The sequence below is a fragment of the Schistocerca piceifrons genome, chromosome 8, assembly GCF_021461385.2.
Source record: "Schistocerca piceifrons isolate TAMUIC-IGC-003096 chromosome 8, iqSchPice1.1, whole genome shotgun sequence".
NCBI lineage: Eukaryota > Metazoa > Arthropoda > Insecta > Orthoptera > Acrididae > Schistocerca > Schistocerca piceifrons.
In genome coordinates this window covers 202,528,276-202,552,582 of record NC_060145.1, presented here as the reverse complement: position 1 = coordinate 202,552,582, position 24,307 = coordinate 202,528,276, and positions in this window count along the sequence as shown.

Sequence of the window (24,307 nt, the reverse complement as noted above, 5' to 3'; positions counted from 1 at the left end):
TGAATCACTTAAGTATAAATAACAGCTGTGCCTATACTCTGCCTTATTATATCTTGTGTGCGAGATGCTACCACCATCTTCATTAGTGCAAATCGCTATCCCATGACTTTTTTCGTGTCAATAACTTCACATTGGTACTCTGGATATTTTCAAGCAGTAGCCTGCAATAGCTGATATGTTACTCCAAGGTCGTTCAGAGTCTTAGGACTGTGATTTGTGGTTGTCAACGGCACCTTCGTTGGTCTAGCATTCCGTGAGAAGTAAGCGACTTAGATGTTGGTAACACTACTGAGCCACCTGGGAATAGTTGTTGAATATAGAGATAAATGTAGAGAGGATGTTGAATTTGGGAAACTCGATTAGGTAAAGATTAATTTGATTTGTGCGAAGATTTTTAGGCAATGCTGCTGCGCTGTTTCTCTGTGTGTAATTTAAGATGGATCTGAAAAAAAGGAAATGTTCAAATAGTTCAGATGGCTCTGAGCACTATGGGACTTAACTGCTGAGGTCATCAGTCCCCTAGACTTAGAACTACTTAAACCTAACTAACCTAAAGACATCACACACAACCATGCCCGAGGCAGGATTCGAACCTGCGACCGTAGCGGTCGCGCTGTTCCAGTCTGTATTGCCTAGAACCTCTCGGCCACTCCTGTTCAGATGTCAATAGGTAAAGTTATCTGTTCACGTGGTTCGCAGTGAGATGTTACAGGTTTACTACTTGTTCACCATTTCAATAGCTAATTTCGTAGCAGAGTAATATTTGTAAAACGCAGTAAGTTTTGCAAAGGTGACTGTGATGGGTAAAGAATTATGAGAGTTTCAATACAGTTGTTGAATGGTAATTTCTTGTAAATCATATAGTAAATGCAATATCCTCTACCGTTTCCTCACGGAAATTTATTTTTGAAAATGTGTGTCGAATTACTGCACACTGTTGCTAAAACTAAAGAATGACTTTCTTAGAACAGTAGCATGTCCTCGCATTGCACTGCACAAGGTTTTCTTTCCTTTTAGGTGGTTTGCTACTGCACTGTATTTTTATATTCATCACTTCTTAGGGATATCGAATTTCCGTAGCCACAGCAAAACCACATAATTCTGTCAGGGCCACTTTAAAATTACAATCAGGACACATTTAAATCATTCAAAGTCATGTGTTCAACGTAACTTTTTGTAAAGATCTGTTTCGATTTTGTTTCTAATGCAGACAGTCTTACTCCTATAGCACACTGTTAGCAATGCGTGTGTTATAATATTTAGTCAGTTGCTTACGCAGAAAAAATTGGCGCTCTTTTTTTTGGGAAACATTTTTCCTTATTTATATCATTTACAGTCGTGTGTTACGTTTCAATATTGTTGGAGGTAAAGATAAGTTTATGATTCATTTTTTATGCACAGAGACTTATTCTTACGGCTCAGTGTTACATTTGAGTGTGTTTTAACTACCATTTGGAACTTTCTTTAGTCAGTTAGTTGCATAGAATCACTGAGCACTTGTTTGGGAAATATCTTTGGTTACTTATTCTTGTAATTTAATGAGACATTTTTATTCTGTTGGTTTTCTGTGTTGGAACTGAAGGTCGCGTATTGTGATGTCAGGCACTGCAACACTGTCCAGTACGCTGCACAATACAGGGAGCCTCGGCAGAGGTTATTTAACACACAGTTTTTACGTTGTACGAATAGTTTGTTACATATTAATTCTGACTCAGCTATACAGTTTGAGAAAGTTATTGCGACTCATTATTATCCAGAGAGCGTTTCTGTAATTATACCACTTGTATTGTCCATGATTACAATACAGGCACATTCTAAGTGTATGATAAGAAACCTATTCAGTTTTGTATAGTTATAGTGCACAATATTCAGTATATACTTTTCTTCTTATTCAGAAAAGTTGCACTTGGCGAACCAGCCACGATGTGAGGTTTTGGGAACGTTCACTGATTTTCAGTCAGATAACAATACTGTCTTGACAGTGAAACTATAATAAGTACTTTATTTAATAACCTGTCAATACTGTGCTTTGCTCGATAACTTTAGTACTATAATTTGTAAATTTTTCCACATGTATGAACACTGGTATTTTCCTGATTTGAGCTATTTTGTGAGAATTTGTTTTTTATTTGCTTGATGTTTTCGTCGTTTTGGTGAAAAGTAGTTATGTAGATTGAGGTCATTGTAGTGCAGATTTTATCGCTTTTTACTTGATATATAAAGGATTTATCTTAATTACTAATTATCTGGGGCAATTTATCTGTTTAAAGAATAGTTTCACCTTTTTCGTAAGCAATACAAATATTTTTCCTTGTATTTCACTTTTGTTACGAATTAACACTCCAGTTGGCAACATCAGATGTTGTTTTCGTCGAGAGGAAAAACGGAAATTCAAAACGAGGAACCTACACCGTGGGAAACAAGTTTCGTCAAACATTTAACACAAATTAATAACGTGACTGAAATTTCCAAGCATATTACAGACACGCAAGTTCAAAGTAAGTCGTCTGTCGGCTCAAATTAGGTAAGAGATTAGTGCTTATTTCCAACAAATAATAAGTAACTTAAAGACTAGACTCAGTAATGTTCAGAAAGGACGGCGTCAACAGAACGAGACACGTTTAGGATAAGAAAAAAAAAAGTACTGAAACATATCAGCTTCGCTATAAACGGGAAATTTTACTCAAGATAAACACTTAAGTGTAAGTGCTGCGTTCACTGAAGTAAACCAACAAAATAAACAACTTGACGCTACCATTCGTAAAACGGATGAACAAATACAAGAATTGAAATTACAACCTAAGACAGAGAAAGAACATCTAGATATCATTCCTGAAATAGTCAACGAACTGACTACAACAGTGACTAATGTGTCAACCAATACAAACAGGGATTCAGACCAAATATTACCGGCTTATTTATTGGAAGTAGGAAAACAAGAACTTTGAAACAATTTTCAGTTGCTTGGATGAAGAAGGTCAACCAACAGCAGAAACGAGAAGTATGCACTGTACGTGACAAGCTCACATACATCGAAAGAAAACTTACTCTTGGTGGCCATGCTAATGATTTTGGTCATTGCTATGCCAGCAATTCAAATAAACATACAGACGTACGGCGCATAGGTGCACGTTATTGGAATGAAAATTTCTGACGCAGCCAGGACGCCTGCTGCGGTGCTACAAAGAACAGACAACTAAAGCGATTTTCAAGCGTTTCTTGACGGTTATCACAGTCAATGTGTTTCCAGATTTCCACCAAACAAGAAAAAAAACTCCTGTTCATGAACGTTTTAGTTCTATATACTTGTATGTAGCTATATTTTTGCATCCAACTCTCCATTTGTTTTTAAATTATGAAATAGAAATTCCTATATGTGTTCCGGCCAACTTTTATTGTGTTGCAGTGTAAAGAATTGGTGTTTTATTGTTCGTACTTTTTTGAATTGAAATGTCTTTTTGTATGTTAAAGAGATATGTAGCTGCAAAGAAAGTTAAAAGATGTATTTTAAGGAATGCTGCACAGAAAGGAATATTTTCACTTCCATGATGGAAGTAACTGGCAAAACGGATCGTAAGACTTGCGTGAGGGAAGAAAAACAAAGAAGATACAAAAGCTGTTCACCATATATTCTCTTTTAAAATATAATTTTTTTTCTGTTGTGGCAAAGTTTACCTTCTAATATTATAAGATGTCATTATGTGAAGCTATTTAATTGTCATAATATTCTTTTAAGACTTTTAAGACTGTAAGACTTTTAAGACCAATAATATGTCATGACAATGAAATTTAGGGACATAATGGACTTAAGTAACCCACTGCATGCGTCAACATGAAGCTCTAGACTTGAATAATTTAACTTCCATCATACTTAGGATGCCTTAGAGATTGAATATTTTATGGATGGATGGTATGTACTTTGGTTTTCCAGCTGTGTTGTAATGCTGGAATTCTGAAGATGTTGGATAAAATCTGTATATATTGATGGTTTGTATTTATCTTTCCTAGCTATTTGTGATGGTGGTAATTTTGAAGACGCAAGAAGAATTATATAGACGTTAATGAATAGTGTGTGTACTATGGTGTAGTAATATTGTAGTACTATGCTAATGAAGTAAAGACGTTGTTTTGAAGAAATAAGTAGTGGGCTATTGACAGAGGAAGCAAAGAAAGGAGGTAAATCGTATTTTTTAGTGGTCAAATAAATATGAATCTATTATTACTTGCGTATGATTTTCTTTACTGTTATCTTTATCTAAGCCCTTTTTCACTTGCATTCTGCATCTGTTTAAAAAAAATTTCTTTCATTATCTTTCTTGGTGTAGGATTTTTTAAGATTTCTTTTTGTGACTGACTGGTGAATAATCAAGTTCTAACAAAATGTTTCTTTCAGTTAATTCTCTGAATACAGTCAACAATTTTTCTTTAGTTAGCCCAAGCATGGTTTATCCATGTCCTGATATGAGCTTCTAGTTAATTAGTTTCCTGTCCTCACGTGTATTTGTAGTTAACGTATTCCTTGTCCTTAGATGTGTTTCGTGCGTAGTTGGGTAAAATATTGAAATATCCTAGGTGTGTACATATAAATAATATTTCTTTTTCACTCTATCTTACCTTAGTTGTCAATGTGTACTTGGCCGCACCCGATAGCTGAGCGGTCAGCGTGACAGAATGTCTGTCCTACGGGCTCAGGTTCAATTCCCAGCTGGGTCGGAGCTTTTCTTCACTCAGGGACTGGGTTGTGTTGTCCTAATCATCATCATTTCATCCCCATGGACGCGCAAGTCGCCGAAGTGGCGTCAAATCGAAAGACTTGCACCCGGCGAATGGTACACCCGACAGGAGGTCCTAGTCACACGACATTTTTTTAAATATGTGTAATTATTTTGTCGTCTACCTGGTGTTCATATTTTCTTTTGTAACACTTCAAACATTGTACATTCGCATTACTAGGAATATCGTGTGTCGCTACTAGTGTCATGATTACAGTACACTTGTGGTGTTACATTAGTAACTTGTGAATGATTACTGTCTTAAACTTTTGTATGTCTAATACGTTTTAATGTGAAAATGGTTATATCTGCTTAGGTACATACACTGATCATCCAGGACATTATGAACACCTTACTAGTGACCAGTATCTCCACCTTCAGTGTTGACGGGTCATGGCATGGAAGCAATGAGGCCTTGGTAGGTTGCTGAAGGGAGTTGGAATTACATCTCCACTCACAAGTGACTCTATTTCCCGGAAATTTCGAGGACGGGGGTGGTGAGCTATGACGCCGAGTTCAATCACATCCCAGGTATGTTCGTTTGGGCTCAGATCGATCGAGTTTCGGAGTCAGCACATCAAATGGCACTTGCCACTGTGTTTTCCGAACCACTCTATCGCACTCCTGGCCTTACGACATGCCATCGGGAAAAATGATCGTTGACAAGGGATGTATGTGGTCTGGAACCAGTGTACATTACACCTTGGCCGTCATGGTGTCTCACTCGAGCTCCACTGGAACCATGGATGCTTACATGAATGTTCCCCAGAGCATAATGAAACTTGTCTCCTTCTTGCAGTACAAGTGTGAAGGAGTTAATCTCCTGGAAGACGTTGGATTCGAAGCCTCGCATCGGCACAATGAAGAAAGTATCGTTATCTATCAGATCATACAACGTTCTCCCACTGCGAAAACGTCCAGTGCCTATGGTCATATGACCATTTTGGTTGTAGCTGGCGATGTTGTATTGTGATCATTAGCACATGCATGAGTCGTCAGCTGCAGAGGTCCATCGTTAAGAGTGTTCGGTGGATTGTGTGTTGAAACCCACTTGCGCCCTACTATGCATTAAAGTCAGATGTTAGTTCCACCACAGTTCACCACCTGTGCTGTTTTATGAGTCTACCCAACCTACGACGTTTACCATCTGTAATGAGGGGAGGCCACCCAACCCAACGACGACTGGACGTGGTTTTCTCTTGGTTTCGCAGTGTGTCGAAGACACTCACCACAGTATTCCTAGAACACCCGGGGTACTCGTACCGAGCCTTCAGGCTATCACAATCTGCCCTTGGTGAAACTGAGATAGATAACGCGTCTTCCTCATTCTGCATATTTCCAGCACGTTCACGGATGCTGCAAGCGCCGTTCATGTGTCTGACTTGCAGCTATTCCTCGCCAGGTGACATTACAATCGCCTGGACGGGTTTACATCGATAGCAGGTCGATGTCATAATGTTCTGACTATTTTATTCGAACCATTATCTTTTGCCTCACATGGTTCACTATTTTATTCGAACCATTATCTTTTGCCTCACATGGTTCATTCATACTTAGATTGCAGAGTATAATCTGTTATGTGTCATGTTAGCTGTCTTGGACTTGCCAACGAGATTGTTATTATCGCCAAAGCGTATGCACAACTGTTCAAGGAAAGATGGACATAAGCAATGCTGACATTATTCTGTGACAACAAACTGATTGGGCAGTGAGTTATCTAGTATACAAGTATGATGACCTGTGCTGTCAGCAGAAGGAACTGGACATCCATGGCGCTATAGCAAACAATACTGGTCTGGTGGTACAAAAGAGTCATCAGCATATGCGTCAATAATAATATCGGATTTGCGAGATGTCAATAATGAACGTATTCCATCTGTCTTGCTGAGTCGGTACCAACTGGAATTACGTGTTGTTCCTGTCGTATCGGCCGCCGCTCAGCAGCCGTCAACTCGGCGCGGCGTGCTACAACACGCGCGGCACACAGCGAGTACCGCTGGCGCCGCACACGATGTCAACAACTGGCGCAAGTGAACGCGTCGTCGCGGGGTTAGCGGCAGCGTTCACACCGCTATCGATACGGATCACCCTGGCGGCGCTGCCCTTGCCACCAGAGTGCGCAACCGTATAAGGGCGCCATCTACCAACACTGATTGGCCGGACCTGCGGATTCAAGCGATCTCCCTGAGCCCGTTTAACCAGTTCAATCTTCGCCGATGACTCCGGCTCCTGGATTCACGAGGACCGAACCGTACCGTGTCCCCCCCCCCCCCCCCCCCTGGCTGTAAACATGCGACATGCGACGCGTCGGTATCGACTGGTTGGCAGTGGTTTGGACTTGTATTCTCTACTAGTGACTCTGATTTCTCCTTGGCGCTACAGCCAGCGAAGTGTTGTGTAGTCGAACTTAGGTTTTGTTTGAGTGGCAAAAGGTCAAATAAATTTGGTTATCACGGAATATTTGTTGTGTCATAGTGCTGACATAACACAACAGTTTCATGCACCACTGTTCAATGTGACCTGGCAATCGATATTCTTTGAAAGAAGATACTAGATGGCTTGGCAGTGGAGGACATACCTCATAACCGCCTTCCTGAGTCTGTTCTCTAATTCTCAGATGTGTACTGTTTCAGCATTTAATACTGATATCATTCCTGACTGGAAACTCTGGATATTTTGATGTGTAATGGTGTGACATGTTTTTTACAATTGTGTAATACTGTTTTACATTCCTCCCTGAGCAGAAACGTGTCCTTAATTTAACTTGTCAAACATATCGCGTTTCACATTTTTTTTTACTGAGATATTTATTTGTTAGGTCATACTTATGTACATGTAACCTGTCTATTCAAATGTCTAATTTCGTTCTTATTTTATTGCATATCGGAAATGTAATAATTATTTCTATTTCGTCAAAGTCATTCTACTCATACTTCTGTTCGGAATTTCAATGTAATTTTTATTTTGTGTCTTTTGCATAACATTTTATGTTAGAACTTGTTATCTGTTTATTGCTATTTGCAACTAACATCCTGCCGAATTCTAACTGCTAGAGAGGGGAGGGGTGTAATGTAAGATTTATAGTTTATTTTTGGTATTCGAGAAATGTGATGTGAGCTCTCTATTTTCATTCGATGTGTCATGCTTCATACTGCACGCTAGGCATTTTTCAAACAGTAGTCTTCAATAGTCTACATGTATGTAACATAGCTTTTTAATGCTAGTCTCTCTTACACCATTTGGCAAAAAGCAATATCCTCCAGCGTCTTCTTACCAAAATTTTGCTTTAAAAGTTTGTCGCCGCATTGTGCTCTGTATAACTCTATGGTTGAGGCTAAAGCATGGCCTACTTATAATAGGCTGGTACTGCACTGTGCAAGGCTTTCGTCCCTTTTACTTGGTTTGTTGCTGCGATGTATATCACTTTCGAGCAGTATCGAGTTTCCTTTGCTACAGGTAGACACAAATTTGTTTATGCCAGTTTAAGTTACAGCCAGGAAACACTCACGTGTTGCATTTCGAAGTTATCTTTTTCAGTTTACGTAAAGATCAGTTTATATTTTGGTTTTTATACAATGTTATATTTGTATGTGTGTTATTTAGCATTTAGAATTTTATTCAGTCAGTAGCTTACGTAAAATTATAGGGTATTTTTGGGAAACATTTTAGTTTATTTATTCCTACAAAATTCATTTAGTAATTTCATGAAGTAGTTTTATTCTGTTAGATCTTTTTATTGGAATTGGATGATCACGAACTCTGACGGCACGCATTGCAGCAATACACTGCATTGCACAATACAGAGTTTCATAGGACAGCTTATTTAGCACAAAGTTATTCCTTCTCTAACTGCTTTGGTACATGTTAATTCTGGTACAATTATACAGTCTCAGAGGGTTTTGTCGACGCATTCTTTCCAGATAGCGTTTCCACAACTACATCACTTGCTTTGTCTATGATTAAAACACAGACACACACGAAGTTTAAGACAGGAAACGAGTTCAGTCCAGTACGGTTACAGCTGACAATATATACGATAATATTTTCATTTTATTCAGGAAAGTCACAACATACTTTCCTTATCCGTCACGAGTCCGTAACGTCAGTGGGCACCATTCGGTTTCGAAGTGAGTGGTGGACATCATATAACATTTAGGCCCATCATAGTGTATATGTAGTTAATAGTTACTGTTTAACGTTCCACGAGATTACTGGGGAAATTACTGTGCCGAGAGATGATTTCGCCATGTTAAGAACGACATAGGTCAGCTTCTTTTTTTCAGAAAATTCATTTACGAGTACCATGTAAATCTTGCTTGCCCTGATCTAAAAAGTCTTAGGCGTGTCCCAGTAATGATGTACGTACTTCATTAACAAATGTAATTTGAATATTGAAGCAGCACACACTCCCAATAGACGCACAAAATAAGAAAGAGCAGGGTTAGTGTAAGTAACTGAACATCAGCGAACATTAAAGCAAATTCATAAGATACTAGGTTGACAGAGTATCCGTAGTTCATTAAGGTGCGAAAATCACTCTTCTGACGAACGGCTGTGAGTGACTAGCTAGATTCATCTTCTGAAGGAACATCTGCATCCTCTCTAGGAGCAACTTCTGTAACACATTATTATTTGTAAGATACATACAGGGTGACAATTTTTGAGCTATATGAAATAAAATCATCATAAATTCTGAACGGTCTGCGTAAGGACTTTCAAACTGCACTGTTGGCCGCGGGGGATGATAGGAATTAATATGCATTGTATGCTTTGGTTTAGCGACGAAGCCAACTTTTATTTGGATGGGTTCGTTAATGAGCAAAACTGGCGCATTTGGGGGACTGAGAAACCCAATTTCGCGATCGAGAAGTCTCTTCACTCTCAACGGGTGACTGTGGTATGAAATATCCAGTCACGGAATAATCGGTGCGATGTTCCTTGATGCCACGGCTTCTGCCGAACGATACGTGAAGGTTCCAGAAGATGATTTTATCCCCATTATCCAAAGTGATCCTGGCTTCGATAAGATGAGGTTAACACAAGATGGCGCTCGATCCCCGTCGAAGCAGGACAGTGATGTCCTGTAGAAGCTTTTGGAGACCCCATTCTAGCTCTTTGGTACACACAGGCCACATCTGTGGGCCTCGATTGGCCGCCATATTCTCCGGATGTGAGCAAATGCGTGTCCTTTTTGTAGGGCTATATTAAAGATAAAGTGTACAACAATAACCCCAAAACCGTTACTAAGCTGAAGACAGCCTTACACGGGGTCTTCGACAGCATCGATGTTCCGACAATTAAGCGGGCCATATGCTGAATTTCGCTATTCGTCCGCGCCATATTATCGCCAAAGTGGGCAGGCATATCAGACATTTCGTAATCAAAATCTGAATATTTGTAGTGTTGTTTACATGTGTGTGCACACCGTAGTTTGTAGCTAATTTACGTTTTTTTCATATAGTTCAATAATTGTCATCCTCTATTAAGAACGGGAGTACATAATATTTTTAGCTAAGGCTGCTATGTGAGACATGAAGACTAAGAGATTTACACCGAATAAATTAGTAAAAGATGGTACTGGTTCCCCATGGTACACAAAACGGATCAGAACACTGTTTCAGAAGCAACAAAAAAACGTGCCCACTTAAAAGAACAGAAAATATTCAAGATGTCGATGTGTTACTGAGACGCGAATCTTAGCGTGGACCTCAATATGAGATGCTTCTAATAGCTTCCACAAGAGATTCTGGTCACATGTAAAGTACACCATTGGGAAGACACAACGCAATTCCGGTGGCAGCGTCACTAAACCGGAGTTACCAAACCTAGTTTTCCAAAATTCCATCACGAAAGAAGGCGAAGTAAAAACTCTATAATTCAAATCAAGAACAACTGCAACATGAGTAACTTAGAAGTAGATATCCTCGGTGTAACGAAGCAGCTTAAATCCCTTAATAAAGGCAAGTCTTCCGTTCAGGATAGTATAGTAACTGGTTCCATGGTGGGTATACTAATACAATTGCCCGATACCTAGCAGTTATAACAAGCGCTTGGTCAACAAAGATCCGAGCTAAGACTGCAATGCTATACGGCATTATGAATTATCGATAGGAAAACGGTCAATTGTCACATAGTCAGCTGGCATCATGATTTACACATTATACACTGAAGAGGCAAAGAAACTGGTACACCTGCCTGATACCGTGTAGGGCCCTGCGAGCACGCAGAAGTGCCGCAACAAGACGTGGCGTGGAATCGACTAACGTCTGAAGTAGTACTGGAGTGAACTGACACCATGAATCCTGCACGGCTGTCCACAAATCCGTAAGAGCAAGGTACCCCAGATATGCTCAACATTGTTCATGTCTGTCGAGTTTGGTGGCTAGTGGAAATGTTTAAACTCAGAAGAGTGTTCCTGGAGCCACTCTGTAGCAATTCTGGAACTGCGGGGGGCCGCATTGGACTGCTGGAATTACCCAAGTCCGTCTGAATGTACAATGGATATGAATGGATGCAGGATACTTATGTACGTGCCACCTGTCAGAGTCTCATCTAGACGCATCAGGGATCCCATATTATTCTATCAACACACGCCCCACACCATTACAGAGCTTTCACCAGCTTGAACAGTCCCCTGCTGGCATGCAGGGTCCACGGATTCATGAGGTTGTCTCCATATACGTCCATCCACTCGATACAATTTGAAACGAGACTCGTCCGACCAGGCAACATGTTTCCAGCCATCAACAGTCCAATGTCGGTGTTGACAGGCCCAGCCGAGAAGTAAAGCTTTGTGTCTCGCAGTCATCAAGGGTACACGAGTGGACCTTTGGATCCAAAAGCCCATATCGATGATTCGTTGAACAGTACTCACGCTGACACTTGTTGATAGCCCACCACTGAAATCTGCAGCAATTTGCGGAAGGATTTGCACTTCTGTCACGTTGAACGATTCTCTTCAGTCGTCGTTGGTCCTGTTCTTGCAGGATCTTTCTTCCAGCCACAGCAATGTCGGAGACTTGATGATTTACCATATTCACGGTTCACTCGTGAAATGGTCATACGGGAAAATCCTCAATTCGTCGCTACCTCGGAAATGCTGTGTCCCATCGCTCGTGCGCCGACTACGGCTACACATTGAGACTCACTTAAATCTTAATAACTTGCCACTGTAGCAGCACTAACCGATCTAACAACTGAGCCAGACACTTGTTGTCTTATATAGCCGTTTCCGACCACAGTGCCACATTCTGCTTGTTTACATATCTCTGTATTTGAATACGCATGCCTATAGCAGTTTCTTTCGCGCTTCAGTGTATAAGCAAGTGTACAGTATAATATGTAGCGTTTAGGAACGCACAGATACGTGTTACGAAAACTTGATGTGACTCAATATATGAACCAAAATCATTAAGGAATACAAAACATTTAATAAATTAAACGGAATAGGTATTTCAGGTTGAAGGACTGAATGAGTCTTCCGCCTGGTTTGATGCGACCCACCACGAATTCCTCTCCAATCCCAACCTCTTCATCTTAGAGTAGTGGGGACATCTGCAGACCACATCGAGTGACCGGCAGGCCACATGTCGAGATTGCTACACCAGACACGGGAAATCGGTGCGTTGTCGTCTCCCCAATCACGGCACCCGGCCGACCAACCCCGACGTGACGTTACTTGGTGCACACAGTAGGCTACTACGTCACTCTGATCGCACGATTCCAATCTCTGACGAGTCTGTAACGATTATGGGAGCAGTCAGGTGGCTTGCGGAGTATGGATGTAGACGTAGATGTAGAACAGTCGTAGGAAATGGACTATGGGTATTTCTACCGACAGGAATGGGAAGCTGTGATTGTCTGTCCTCCCTGGTGGTGTTAACATTACGAAAAAGGAAAGCACTTTGGCAGATCTATTATTTCTGGAATGCTACCCTATGCTCGTCTCGTCTTCTTTCTTTACACTATTTGTAGTAGCGGTATTAACATTCCAAAGTAGGAGACACTATAGTTGTCTCACCTGCATTCCCTATGCTACGCTTAGCGCCATGAATCTACATCTATATCATACTCCGCAAGCCACCTAACAGTGTGTGGCTGTGGGAATTCTGATACCAATAACGGATTCCCCCCTCCCTCCCTTTTACCTGTTCCGCTTGCGAATGGTGTGTGGGAAGAATGATTGTCGGTAAACCTCTGCATTAGTTCTAATTTTTCGAATTTTCTCGGCAGAATCATTTCGCGAAAGTATCTGTGAGAGGAAGTAACATGTCACCGACTCTTCAAGGAAAGTGCTGCTTCGAAATTTCAATAGCAAACCTCTCCGAGCTGCACAAACAGCCGGAAACAAGGTGAATCGGTCGACTCATCTAACTGCACTGCACAGAAATTATTTCATCTGATTTCATTGAGCAGCATTTACAAAATATCTAAACTCATTTCCTCGTTACGACTCCTGATTGTGTTATTAGAAAGAGATATCTCGATTGTGTTTTCCACATGTTGCTGTCCTAAACCTTGCTTCACCGTATCTAGTAAGCAAGGATTTATGATTTCTTCTCCTGTTGTACGACATTTCTTCGTCTCAGCGACTCATAAAGCGATTCGGTACGAAGCTTCCAGAACAGCTTTTATTGACTGGAATAGATAGCGTGGTGAATAAATGCATGACTTTTTCAGTGCAACTTCTTTGTGTCTGAGGATTTTCATTTCTTTTACAGCGATATCTGGGTGACTTCTTTAAATGTGCTGTGCTGTTAGCGCTTTACTGTACAGAACATATGTACGACAGTTCACTACCTTTACAAACTAAGTTGTTAAAACCCAAGAGCATAAAAGCTTCATTGTATGATTTTCTCTTTTTTTCTAAGTGGTGTCTGGACGAAGTTATCGCCAGCCAAGGCACAGTATTGCCCACCATCAGAGCGACACAGTCCGTTAAAGTGTAACGTCTGCTGCCATACCAACTGTCAATTCGCGCTCAGATCTTATACTGCGACGGCTGGTGCATATGACCACAGTTGTCTTCTAATATTTCGACAACGGATTTCAGACATGTCGGATATTTATGAAGCAGAAATCGCAGTAATGGGAATTAAACTACTAATAAGAAGATTACAGCCAAACACCGGCATTTTCATTAAAAAAAGCGCATTATTGCTTTGCTCAAAAAAGAAAGGAAATTGTTACCCTATAGTTATCACTTAAATAGGATAACTTTCTCACACTTACTTCTGTTTCTCGTGTAACAATCCTAAATACGTAGAGAAGGTAGTTAAAATGGAGCCACCAACGATTCATGCACTTAAGGAGAGTCGCATGGTTGTTTGGTTATAAATTTTTGATTTTTATTTTTTGAACTTTTTTGTTACGCATATATTTGATTTTAAATTGATACCAGATTTATTAATTTATGTTGAGTGGTTTCCGTTTTACAAGCGTTTTAGTAGAACCCTGCATTGCATACTTTTCATGAACTCAACTTTCTTTTTACTCACTAGTGACTACTTGTTATAGTACAGCTGTTTGAAAGCTTAGTTAGTAACATTAATGAAATACTGTTGGCGACAATGATAAAAACAGCTGCCAGTTTACTTTGCTGTTTTCAGTTATTCGTTTGTCCACCCCCGGTAGCTGAGTGGTGCCGGCACGGTAGCTCAGCGTGTTCGGTCAGAGGGTTAGCCGCCCTCTGTAATAAAAAAAACTGAGTGAATGGATCAATAACGAACTTCAACGGGCGTCAGGTGACGTCCGCTACGAACAATTGAAACGAACAATAACGAATAAAATGAGATTAAAAAAAAAGAAACACAAAAAGTGGTCAGCGCGACAGAATGTCAATCCTGAGGGCCCGGGTTCGATTCCCGGCTGGGTCGGAGATTTTGTCGGCTCAGGGACTGGGTGTTGTGTTGTCCTAATCATCATCATTTCATCCTCATCGACGCGCAAGTCGCCGAAGTGACGTCAAATTGAAAGCCTTGCACCCGGCGAACGGTCTACCCGACGGGAGGCCCTAGTCACACGACATTCAGTCTTTTTAGTTCTTTGTTTGTGGTGATTGGAAGTGAAGTTTGTTAATGATATTCGTATTTCAGTGTTTAGATCTCAGCAAATAAGTTTATATTATATAAAAATGCCACAAATACAAAACAAGGAAAGAAAACGTGAGTTCAGTGGGGAGAGATGTAACCAAAAATAGTTTATGCATCGTGGTGAATCTGAAGTGGAAGTTCATTGTGAAGGTGAGCCTAGGCCTAGTACTAGTACTGAAGCTGCTTGTGCTTCTAAAACAAGCTCTTCTTCTAATAAGCCTACCCGTAACTTGGCTAAATATGAGATATGTGGAAAAGAAGAAGATTGCTATGATATTGTTGATATCAACAGTTTAGGTAGCATAGTTAGCCAAACTGTGGTGTGCGTAAAATGTAAAGGATCCCTTACCGTCTCTACTGGAACAGTAATAAAGTGCAGTTGCTGTTCTTTTGAAGTGTCCACTACTAATTCTCCATGCTTACCAGACCCTAAACAATCACAAGTGAATGTTCGATTAGCCTACTCATTCCGATGTATTGGAAAAGTTGAAGAAGCGGCGAAAACTTTCTGCGGTGTAATTAACTTGCCGACTCCGCCAGCTTTCAAATATTACAATAAGATGCTTCGAGATTTGCAAAAGAGGTCTGTGAAGAGAGTATGAAGGCTGCTGTTGAAGAAAGTGTCGGTGAAAATGATGGTAATAGTGACTTGACATCAATATTTGACGGATCGTGTCGTAGCGGCCACACTTCACTCAATGGAATTGTAACTGCAATAGCCGGCCGAAGTGGCCGTGCGGTTAACGGCGCTGCAGTCTGGAACCGCAAGACCACTACGGTCGCAGGTTCGATTCCTGCCTCGGGCATGGATGTTTGTGATGTCCTTAGGTTAGTTAGGTTTAACTAGTTCTAAGTTCTAGGGGACTAATGACCTCAGCAGTTGAGTCCCATAGTGCTCAGAGCCATTTGAACCATTTTTTTGTAACTGCAATAGCAGAAAACACAGGCAAGGTAATTGATATTAAAATTTTATCCAAGTATTGCAGATGCGAAAATAGAATGACCAACAACCATGATGCTAATAGCCTAGCTCACTACTCTGAAGTAAGTGGAGGAATGGAGGTAAAAGGATTTGTGGAAATGTTCCAAGAATCGTAGCCGAAATACGGAGTGCGGTACAAGTATTATTTAGCAGACGGGGACAGTGCTTCATACCCTAAGGTTTGTGAGGCCAAACCATGTGGTTCCGGCTTCTCAATTGAGAAATTGGAATGTGGTGGTCACGTCCAGAAGCGGATGGGTAGTCGCCTCAGGAAATTGAAACAGAATCTTGGGAAAACAAAACTTCCCGACGGCAAAACTATCGGTTGTCATGGCCGCCCTACTGAAGAGGCTATAAATGAAATACAACTATATTATGGCCTAGCTATAAGAAGGAATGCTACAAAAACTCTAAATGACTTGAAGGCAGCGATCTGGACAGAATTTCCTCATTTGACGGCTAACAACGAAGACACTTCTGGATACGGGCTATACCCCAAAAGGTGAGACAAGCTGGTGCAAATTCCGAAAAGCCCAAGAGAAAAATGAGCCTTATAACCACAATGACCACACTCATCTTCATTTCGCTGTCATGGAACAAATAAAACCCATATTTAGAGACTTGACCCGTGCTGACCTCTTGCGTAAGTGCCTACATGGTGGAACGCAAAATCCGTCAGTGTCGTTCAAGAATGTTGTATGGTCGCGGCTACCAAAAGCAACTTTCATTTTGATGACTACATTACAGTTGGGAGTGTTCAAATGGTTCAAATGGCTCTGAGCACTATGGGACTTAACAGCTGAGGTCATCAGTCCCTAGAACTTAGAACTACTTAAACCTAACTAACATAAGGACATCACACACATCCATGCCCGACGTAGGATTCGAACCTGCGACCGTAGTGGTCGCGCAGTTCCAGCCTGTAGCGCCTAGAACCACTCGGCCAGTCTGGCCGGCAGTTGGGAGTGTACGTAGCTATTACAAGTTTCGATGAAGGAAATTTAGCAAACTGTAAAATTTTGGGTCATCTAGGGGTATCTCCAGGCAAGAACTGTGTCACGTTTTTGAAAAAGGACGACGTACTTCGGATTAAAAAAGAGGGCAAAGCTGTCACAGAAATTGAGAACAAGTGTCGCCAGGCCACACAGCAAGCAAGAAGAAAGACTGAGAACCATTTTTAACAACTAGAAGATCCAGATAGACCTTCATATGAAGCTGGACTGTACTAAAGTAAGAATAAAATAATTGTTTAATTGTCTTATCTTTATTTGCGTTTCCCCGACAACTGTGTTAATCAATGGTTAGGAACTTTTTTCTTGGCTACCATTAGTGTTATCAACATGATTTTTTTGAAATTGTTCCTTATTTGTTAGTTGTTGATTTAAACTAAGGAAATATGAATATTTTTTAAAGTACTATGGTATAAATTTAAATAAAGTAAAAAGGTTGCAGTATTTATGGGTATTTAAAAAAATATTTTTTTAAATATAAGTTTTTATTATTTTTAAGACTTATCAGTTTAAAATTTAGATAAAGGTATAAGGAACACAACAAAAAAATCATGAAAATATGTCGACTGGTTAAGAAGAAAAATGTTCCTAAAGTCATATAATTTAACACGGCCGAGACAGTACCATCCGAGTCCCCTTAGAGCGTCCATCAGCGTATCTGATCAGCAAACGACTGAGTAAGGAAAGAAGTGAATGAGTGAGCTAGTAACTCGGTGGAGCCGTTGTTGAACATGCCGCACCAAACTAGTGGCTGAGTGAGGTTAGCTGTCAACGTCGACTGCACACGAATTCAAGTAATGTCATTAATATAATTGCAGTGGCCTCCTCTACGTCACATCGTGTTGTAATGCTCATATTTGACTATTTTCGAGTTAGTTACCCGTCTAAGTCATTGATCTCGAACTGATTTTTGAAACAGTTTTCTTTCGCGACTGAACCGGATCGAACTCTCATGTTTTTACCCCCCGCCCCCGATATTTGCATTTTATCCCTCAGAGGGCAATCAGTCCCAAATTGGGAACGACCGAAGTAGAACTCGCTTCCACATGAAAATCGCAAGAATACTCATGGACTGACTGAACGTGGGTTGTCGCGAAACACCACAAGTTTCTGTCCAGCTAACGAGGCTGGATCGTCAGTTCAGAGAACTGTAGCGAAATGGCTGAACCCCGTGGGACGACTGATGTACAGGTTGGGCCTACATATGTTGTAGAACGCTTCGGAAATATCAGTGGTCTGTCACATAAATCCGTTCACGTGGGACCAGTTAACAGCGTGCTACATCACAAATCGCGCTAGGACTGAGAGGCAAGAGCTCTAATGATTGCACTGATGCAAACTACTCCACATCAGAAGCTGGAGAAACGTGTATAGTACCGGAAAGGAAAGCTAGGCACTGGTGGATGGAATATCAGGTAAGAGGCTCTATCGGGCGGAAAGCAGAAGGTGGCCAGTCCATCATATCCATTGTAGCACATTATCAACTTCTCTTGGAGGATACACTTGTTATCCCATTCCTTAGTTGTCGTGAGCTGAGAGAGACGCCTGTTCATGTTGTCGGAGAGCAGGTAGCTATAAACCAGCATGTGACTGGCTGTCAGAAGACAGACCGCATCTCTTTTCCGGCAGAACAGATCGACTTCGACTAAAGCAGAGTAATCTTTTTGCATGAAAAAGTATTTTCTTCGTTTAGCGATGGCTCTGTTCATTAAAATATGAAAGTTATTGTATAACATTTTCTCAGATGAAATTGCTTTATGCCGTAAAGGACTTACGATCTATAAAGTTTCTCATATCATGTTTTCATTTGTTCAATTCTTTGTAAGTTAAACAAATGTTTCCGCTGAATATGTGAGTAGTTTCTCATTTCTTGTTGTCATTGGTTTTTTTTTTTTTTTTGTAAATTAAGCAAATGTTTCAGGTGAATGTGTGAGTAGTTGTTTTAGCAAGTGAATATTTTGGTTTGACAATGAAATGAACACCCTTAGCTGCTTACAGGTGTTGACATGCGTCAACGGGGACAGATGAAAATGTGTACCCCCACTTGGACTCGAACCCAGGATCTCCTGCTTACATGGTAGACGCTCTATCCATCTGAGCCACCGAGGACGCAGAGCATATTGCGACTGCAGGGATTTATCTCTGGCACGCCTCCCGCGAAACCCACATTCTCAACGTATTGTACCGCACTACATTCGTAGTGCATGTCCGAAAGAACAGATACCTTCTTAGTGTATATATATAGTTAAGGGTCACCGGCCACTTGACCATCATGATCTTCTGTGCGAATGCACAAATAGAGCCCGAACTCTTACGGGAATCGGCAACGCGCCGCGAGTAATGAGTATAACGGGCGGGGGGCACTACGAATGTATTGCGGGACAATACGTTGAGAATGTGGGTTTCGCAGGAGGCGTGCCAGAGATACAGTAAATCCCTGCAGTCGCACTATCCTCTGTGTCTTCGGTGGCTCATTCCGGCTTTCGCTGTCGTCGCGGTCGGACGTGCTAGCTGGTTGCTCCGCATCGCCGGTGTCCTTGCCAGTGTTTACTGTTTGCTGTTGTGTGTTTCTGTGTTCCGAGTGACTCACGTGTATTATACTTTTTTGTGATCGTCCTTTTCGTCAGCAACTTGCTGATTTTGTACCGGATTCACTACAGCTGCAGCGCCATGTCTACCACCATCCGGAAAAACACCCTGGTTTTTGGCTTTGACAAGGATACCCGCCGAGTTCAACTGACCGCCCTCGAGATTCATGACTGGCTAACCGAGGTAATAGGCACCACTTCTGATTCTATGCACACCACCCAGCTAGATTCTGATCGTTATTGCGTGTTTGTCAAGTTTCTCAGCCCAGTAGCAGTTGATGGACTTATTGAAAAAATAGGCAAACAAGTCCCTTTTGTTCATCGCGACGGCACCACTAGTATGTTTATTGTAACACGTGCCGACACCTCAATTCAGACAGTTCGAGTATTTTACTTGCCCCTAGAGATTGACAATGCTAAAATTAAAGATGCACTTTCTAAGTTTGGTGAGGTTAAAGAAATTCTCAACGAAAAGTGGTCGTCTCATTACAAATTACAATGTTCCAATGGGATTAGATCTGTGGACATGGAAGTAAAATTGAACATTCCTTCTCACATCACGGTCGATGGTTATAAGGTTCACATTATATATTCTGGTCAGGCCCCCACCTGCCATATCTGCAATGAATTAGGCCATCTTCGCCAGGACTGCCCCCGTCGAGTTTTTGTCTTGAAAAATAGTATCCAGCCGCGGCGTAGATTGACACTTAACGAGGTAATGGCAGTAGATACTTCTGGTTCTTCTGCACACCCTGATGTTGATACTTTCTCGGCAACTACCTCCGAGACCCCGCCCATAACCGCTGCTGCGTTTCCACCACTTGTAGGACGGCAAACTGCTGTACCAGTTTGTCTTGAAAGTGGATCTCAGCAAAAGAAAAGGCCGCTGGAACATAATGATGAGCATTCAGACGAGGAAGTATCTCACACGACTCCTGCAGCACGGAAACCAAAACCATCAATCGCGGAGGATTTAGTACCAGATGATGTTATGCGGGTCGACTTTGAATCCAGTGCGGATGGACTTGAGGGGATGCCGAATTCTGAGACGCCAGGTCATGAACAGGAACCTCCAATTTTGCGTTCCGCGCCCGAAGGACAACAGTCGCTACAACGCGCACACAGTGAGGAAGTGTTGTGTCAACAACGTGCTACAGCTGAAGCCCGACAAGTTCCGGGCGGAAGTACACAGGCGAAAGTGTTTACCAACCTGCCAGCTGCCGGCGGCAGTGCTGCGACAACGATATCACCGCGTCTCAAAGAATCCACAAAAACTCCGGGACCTCAAAACGCCCCACGACGAAGGCTCAATCCACAGCCAAATCTCTCCGTTCCTCGCAACAAGGGCAATTCCACTTCGTTGCAAGCTGATGTAGTACCCCGAACTGTCATTTATGAAATTGTCAGGGAAGGATTCGGTGATGACAACAGCAAAGAACTTGGCGAAGCCCATCCCCCACAGTAGTAATTCCGTTGGTACAAGATTTGTTCCGTGGTGTCGCCTAAGGTTGCAAAGCTTCTTCGTGTTTCTTTCTGTTCTCTTATCCGGTTATGGTTCGCACCATTCACAGTGTCGTTTTTGCACGAACCGGCCTATGATTCACAGTGTATCACTTGTCATTGTCTTTATTTAGCTTCTTGATCCAATAATCCTTGCACCGCTGCTCACATTATACCACTTTTAATCCTGCAGACGGCACTCTTGAGCTCCATGCCATCGTTTTGTTATACTTTTACATCTCATTATCTATATGGAATACCTCTAACCGATGTCGAAAAGTTAGACTCTGGACGGGGGACAGGCGTGAATATCATGGGCGTCACTGTAATCAATCTGTATGCGCCATCTGGAAGTGTACGGTGCGCTGACAGATCAAAGTTTTTTAAGGAGGACATCATTTACTTATTGCGGAGAGACTCTCCGAACTTGATCATTGCAGGCGATTTTAATTGTGTATTACACCATAAAGATCAATCCCCCAATTTTAATTATTCCCATAAATTAAACTTCCTTGTCTCTCAAATGAAATTGAGTGACGCGTGGGAAGTTAAGTATCCCACGCTTGTGAAACACACACACATTTCATATAATTCCAGCAGCAGGATTGACAGAATCTGTATGTAGAGTCACATAGTGAGGAATTTGCTACAAGTGGAAGTAACTCCAGTCAGCTTCTATGACCACTGTAGTGTGAGTGCCTGCATAAACTTAGGCCGGCAACCAACTCACTGGTTTAGGAGTCAGTGGAGCATGAATGGCGGCCTTTTAACAGACGACGAGCTCGAGGCCGAATTAAGGGGATACGGAATCGGATTTTGGGTTAAAAAATCGAATTTTTTTTTATTGGCGTATTATATTCTGCCATGTTTCCTCTTAAAAATGACGTATCATACATAGCTCTACTACAATTATAACTATTTTATTTTTATATATTTGTGAGATCGGGTATTGCGCTTTAGTTATACACGTCTCTCGTGGCTGACCATGAACTTTTTGGCAGTACCTTTAAAGTGACATGAATTCAAATATCCCGGTTTCCAGCGACTATTTATACACTAGTTGCCCGAAAATGTTTCTCTCTGGTTTCCTCAAGTTACTCTTTGACTTTGTGGCGGGACTGTTTTGTAAACAGTGTGATATAAGAAAGTAGTTGTTGTTGAGTTATTTCGTATTTAGTGCTTCATTTTTCGCAGTGAAAATGCCTAGAGCTAAAGCAAAAGTATTTAAAAAGCGTGTGAACTGGCAAAAGAAAAGAAATAATGATTCATTAGCAAAGCAAAGCAGTTCATCATCATCACTGTTGGAAAATGTGAATCCACTTATTACTGATTTGCCGAACGAACTTACACCAAATGAAAACAGTGCTTCTCATAAAAAACTAAGAGATTTGGAAGAGAAATATAATTTACTTGATAGAGGAAATGAAGTTTTTCAACTCATTGATACGAATATATTGTGTGAAGCTCTTGAAAACAGTTTGTGCTGCAAAAAATGTCATGGAAACGTTTCTCTGAAAGTAGAATCCCATGTTGGCCTGGCTGCCCAGTTTAATTTAATATGCAGTGTTTGTAAATACAGCTGTAAGTTTCCAAGTTCGGTTTCAGTAACTGTAAATAATGGATACAAGAAAACTGAACTTTATAGTGTAAATATTAGGTTAGTTTATGGATTGCGAGCAATTGGTAAGGGCAAAGCAGCTGGTGATATGCTATGTGGTGTTCTAAATCTTCCAAGTGCACCTTCAAAGTTTGAAGCTTACAATTATGTACTAGGATCTGCAGTTGAAGATGTAGCACAGAAGTCAATGCAGGTTGCTGTGGAAGAAGCAGTGGAAGAAAATGACGGCAGTCGTGACCTCACAGTGGCGTTTGATGGCACGTGGCAGAAAAGGGGCCACACCTCCAACAATGGTGTTGTAACAGCAACTAGTGTTGATACTGGCAAGGTTATTGATGTTGCAATAATGTCTAAATACTGTAGGTGCACAGGCAGGCTGAAAAATGAACACAGTGATGACTGTATTGCTAATTATTATGGTAGTAGTGGTGGCATGGAGGTTGCTTGGGTGAAGAAAATTTTTCATCGCTCTTCACAGTGGTATAATGTTCGCTATGTCAAATATCTGGGAGATGGTGACTCTAAAGCATTCAAAGAAGTTTTGGAAAGCAAACCATATGGGAACAGTGTAAATATAAGCAAACTTGAATGTATAGGACATGTGCAGAAGAGAATGGGTGCCAGGCTGAGAAGGTTAAAATCAGTTATGAAAGGGAAAAAACTAGATGATGGGAAAACCTTGGATGGCAGAGGAAGATTGACTGATTCCATAATAGACCACATTCAGAACTGCTATGGCCTTGCAATCAGGCAAAATACAGGCAATCTTGAAGAAATGAGGAGAGCTATATGGGCTTTATATTTCCACACCGCATCCACGGATGAGCATCCACAACATGGTTTGTGCCCCAAAGGTGAAAACAGCTGGTGTAAATACAATAGGGGACTAACAACAGGAGAGAAATACATTCACCACCACAGTCTACCATCAGCCATCATGGCAGAAATAAAGCCCATTTTCAGAGATCTGGCTGACAGAAGTCTTCTGATGAAATGTCTTCACGGAAAAACGCAGAACCCCAACGAGTGCTTGAATAGTGTGATATGGCATCGTCTCCCAAAAACAGTGTTTGTCGGAATTAATACACTACATTTTGGTGTGTATGATGCTGTGGCAACCTTCAATCTTGGAAATATAACTAAATGCCAGGTCCTTCAAAAGTTGGGTATGTGTGTTGGTTCCCGTACGGTACGTGCTATGTTCTTTTTAGATCAGCACAGACTAAGGCATGCTGATAATATAATCAAGACATTAGTGAAAAAAGCAAGACAGGTGCAGAGGGGTGCCAAAAGAAGACTTGAAGATGATTATGAAGACTGTGAAGGGGGTATTAGCTACGGATCAGGAATGTTTTAATCTTCTTTCTCCGTTTCCCGTAAGTTTACTTTTTACTTCATCTAGGAACATTATCTCAGGTACTGGTCAACCTAGAAGTCTGAAATTTTTATGACGTAGTGACATAGGTCCCTATTACATACTGAAACAACGATTTTTTAATTACTTGATTTACAAAAGACTTAGGGGTGATAGTCTAGTAAAAAGCGATGGAAAAAATTTACTTAAAAATAAATGTACAATATCTCCGTAAGAAAATACTTTGACAATAAACTGTTGTTTCAGTATTGTTGTAACATATGAATGCACATACAGTAAAATTTTTACCTCTCTGTCTCCAGTAGTTTGTGAGAAAATGTTCCCTATAGTAGGCATATATTAACATTGCGGGGATAGGTGATTCCGTATCC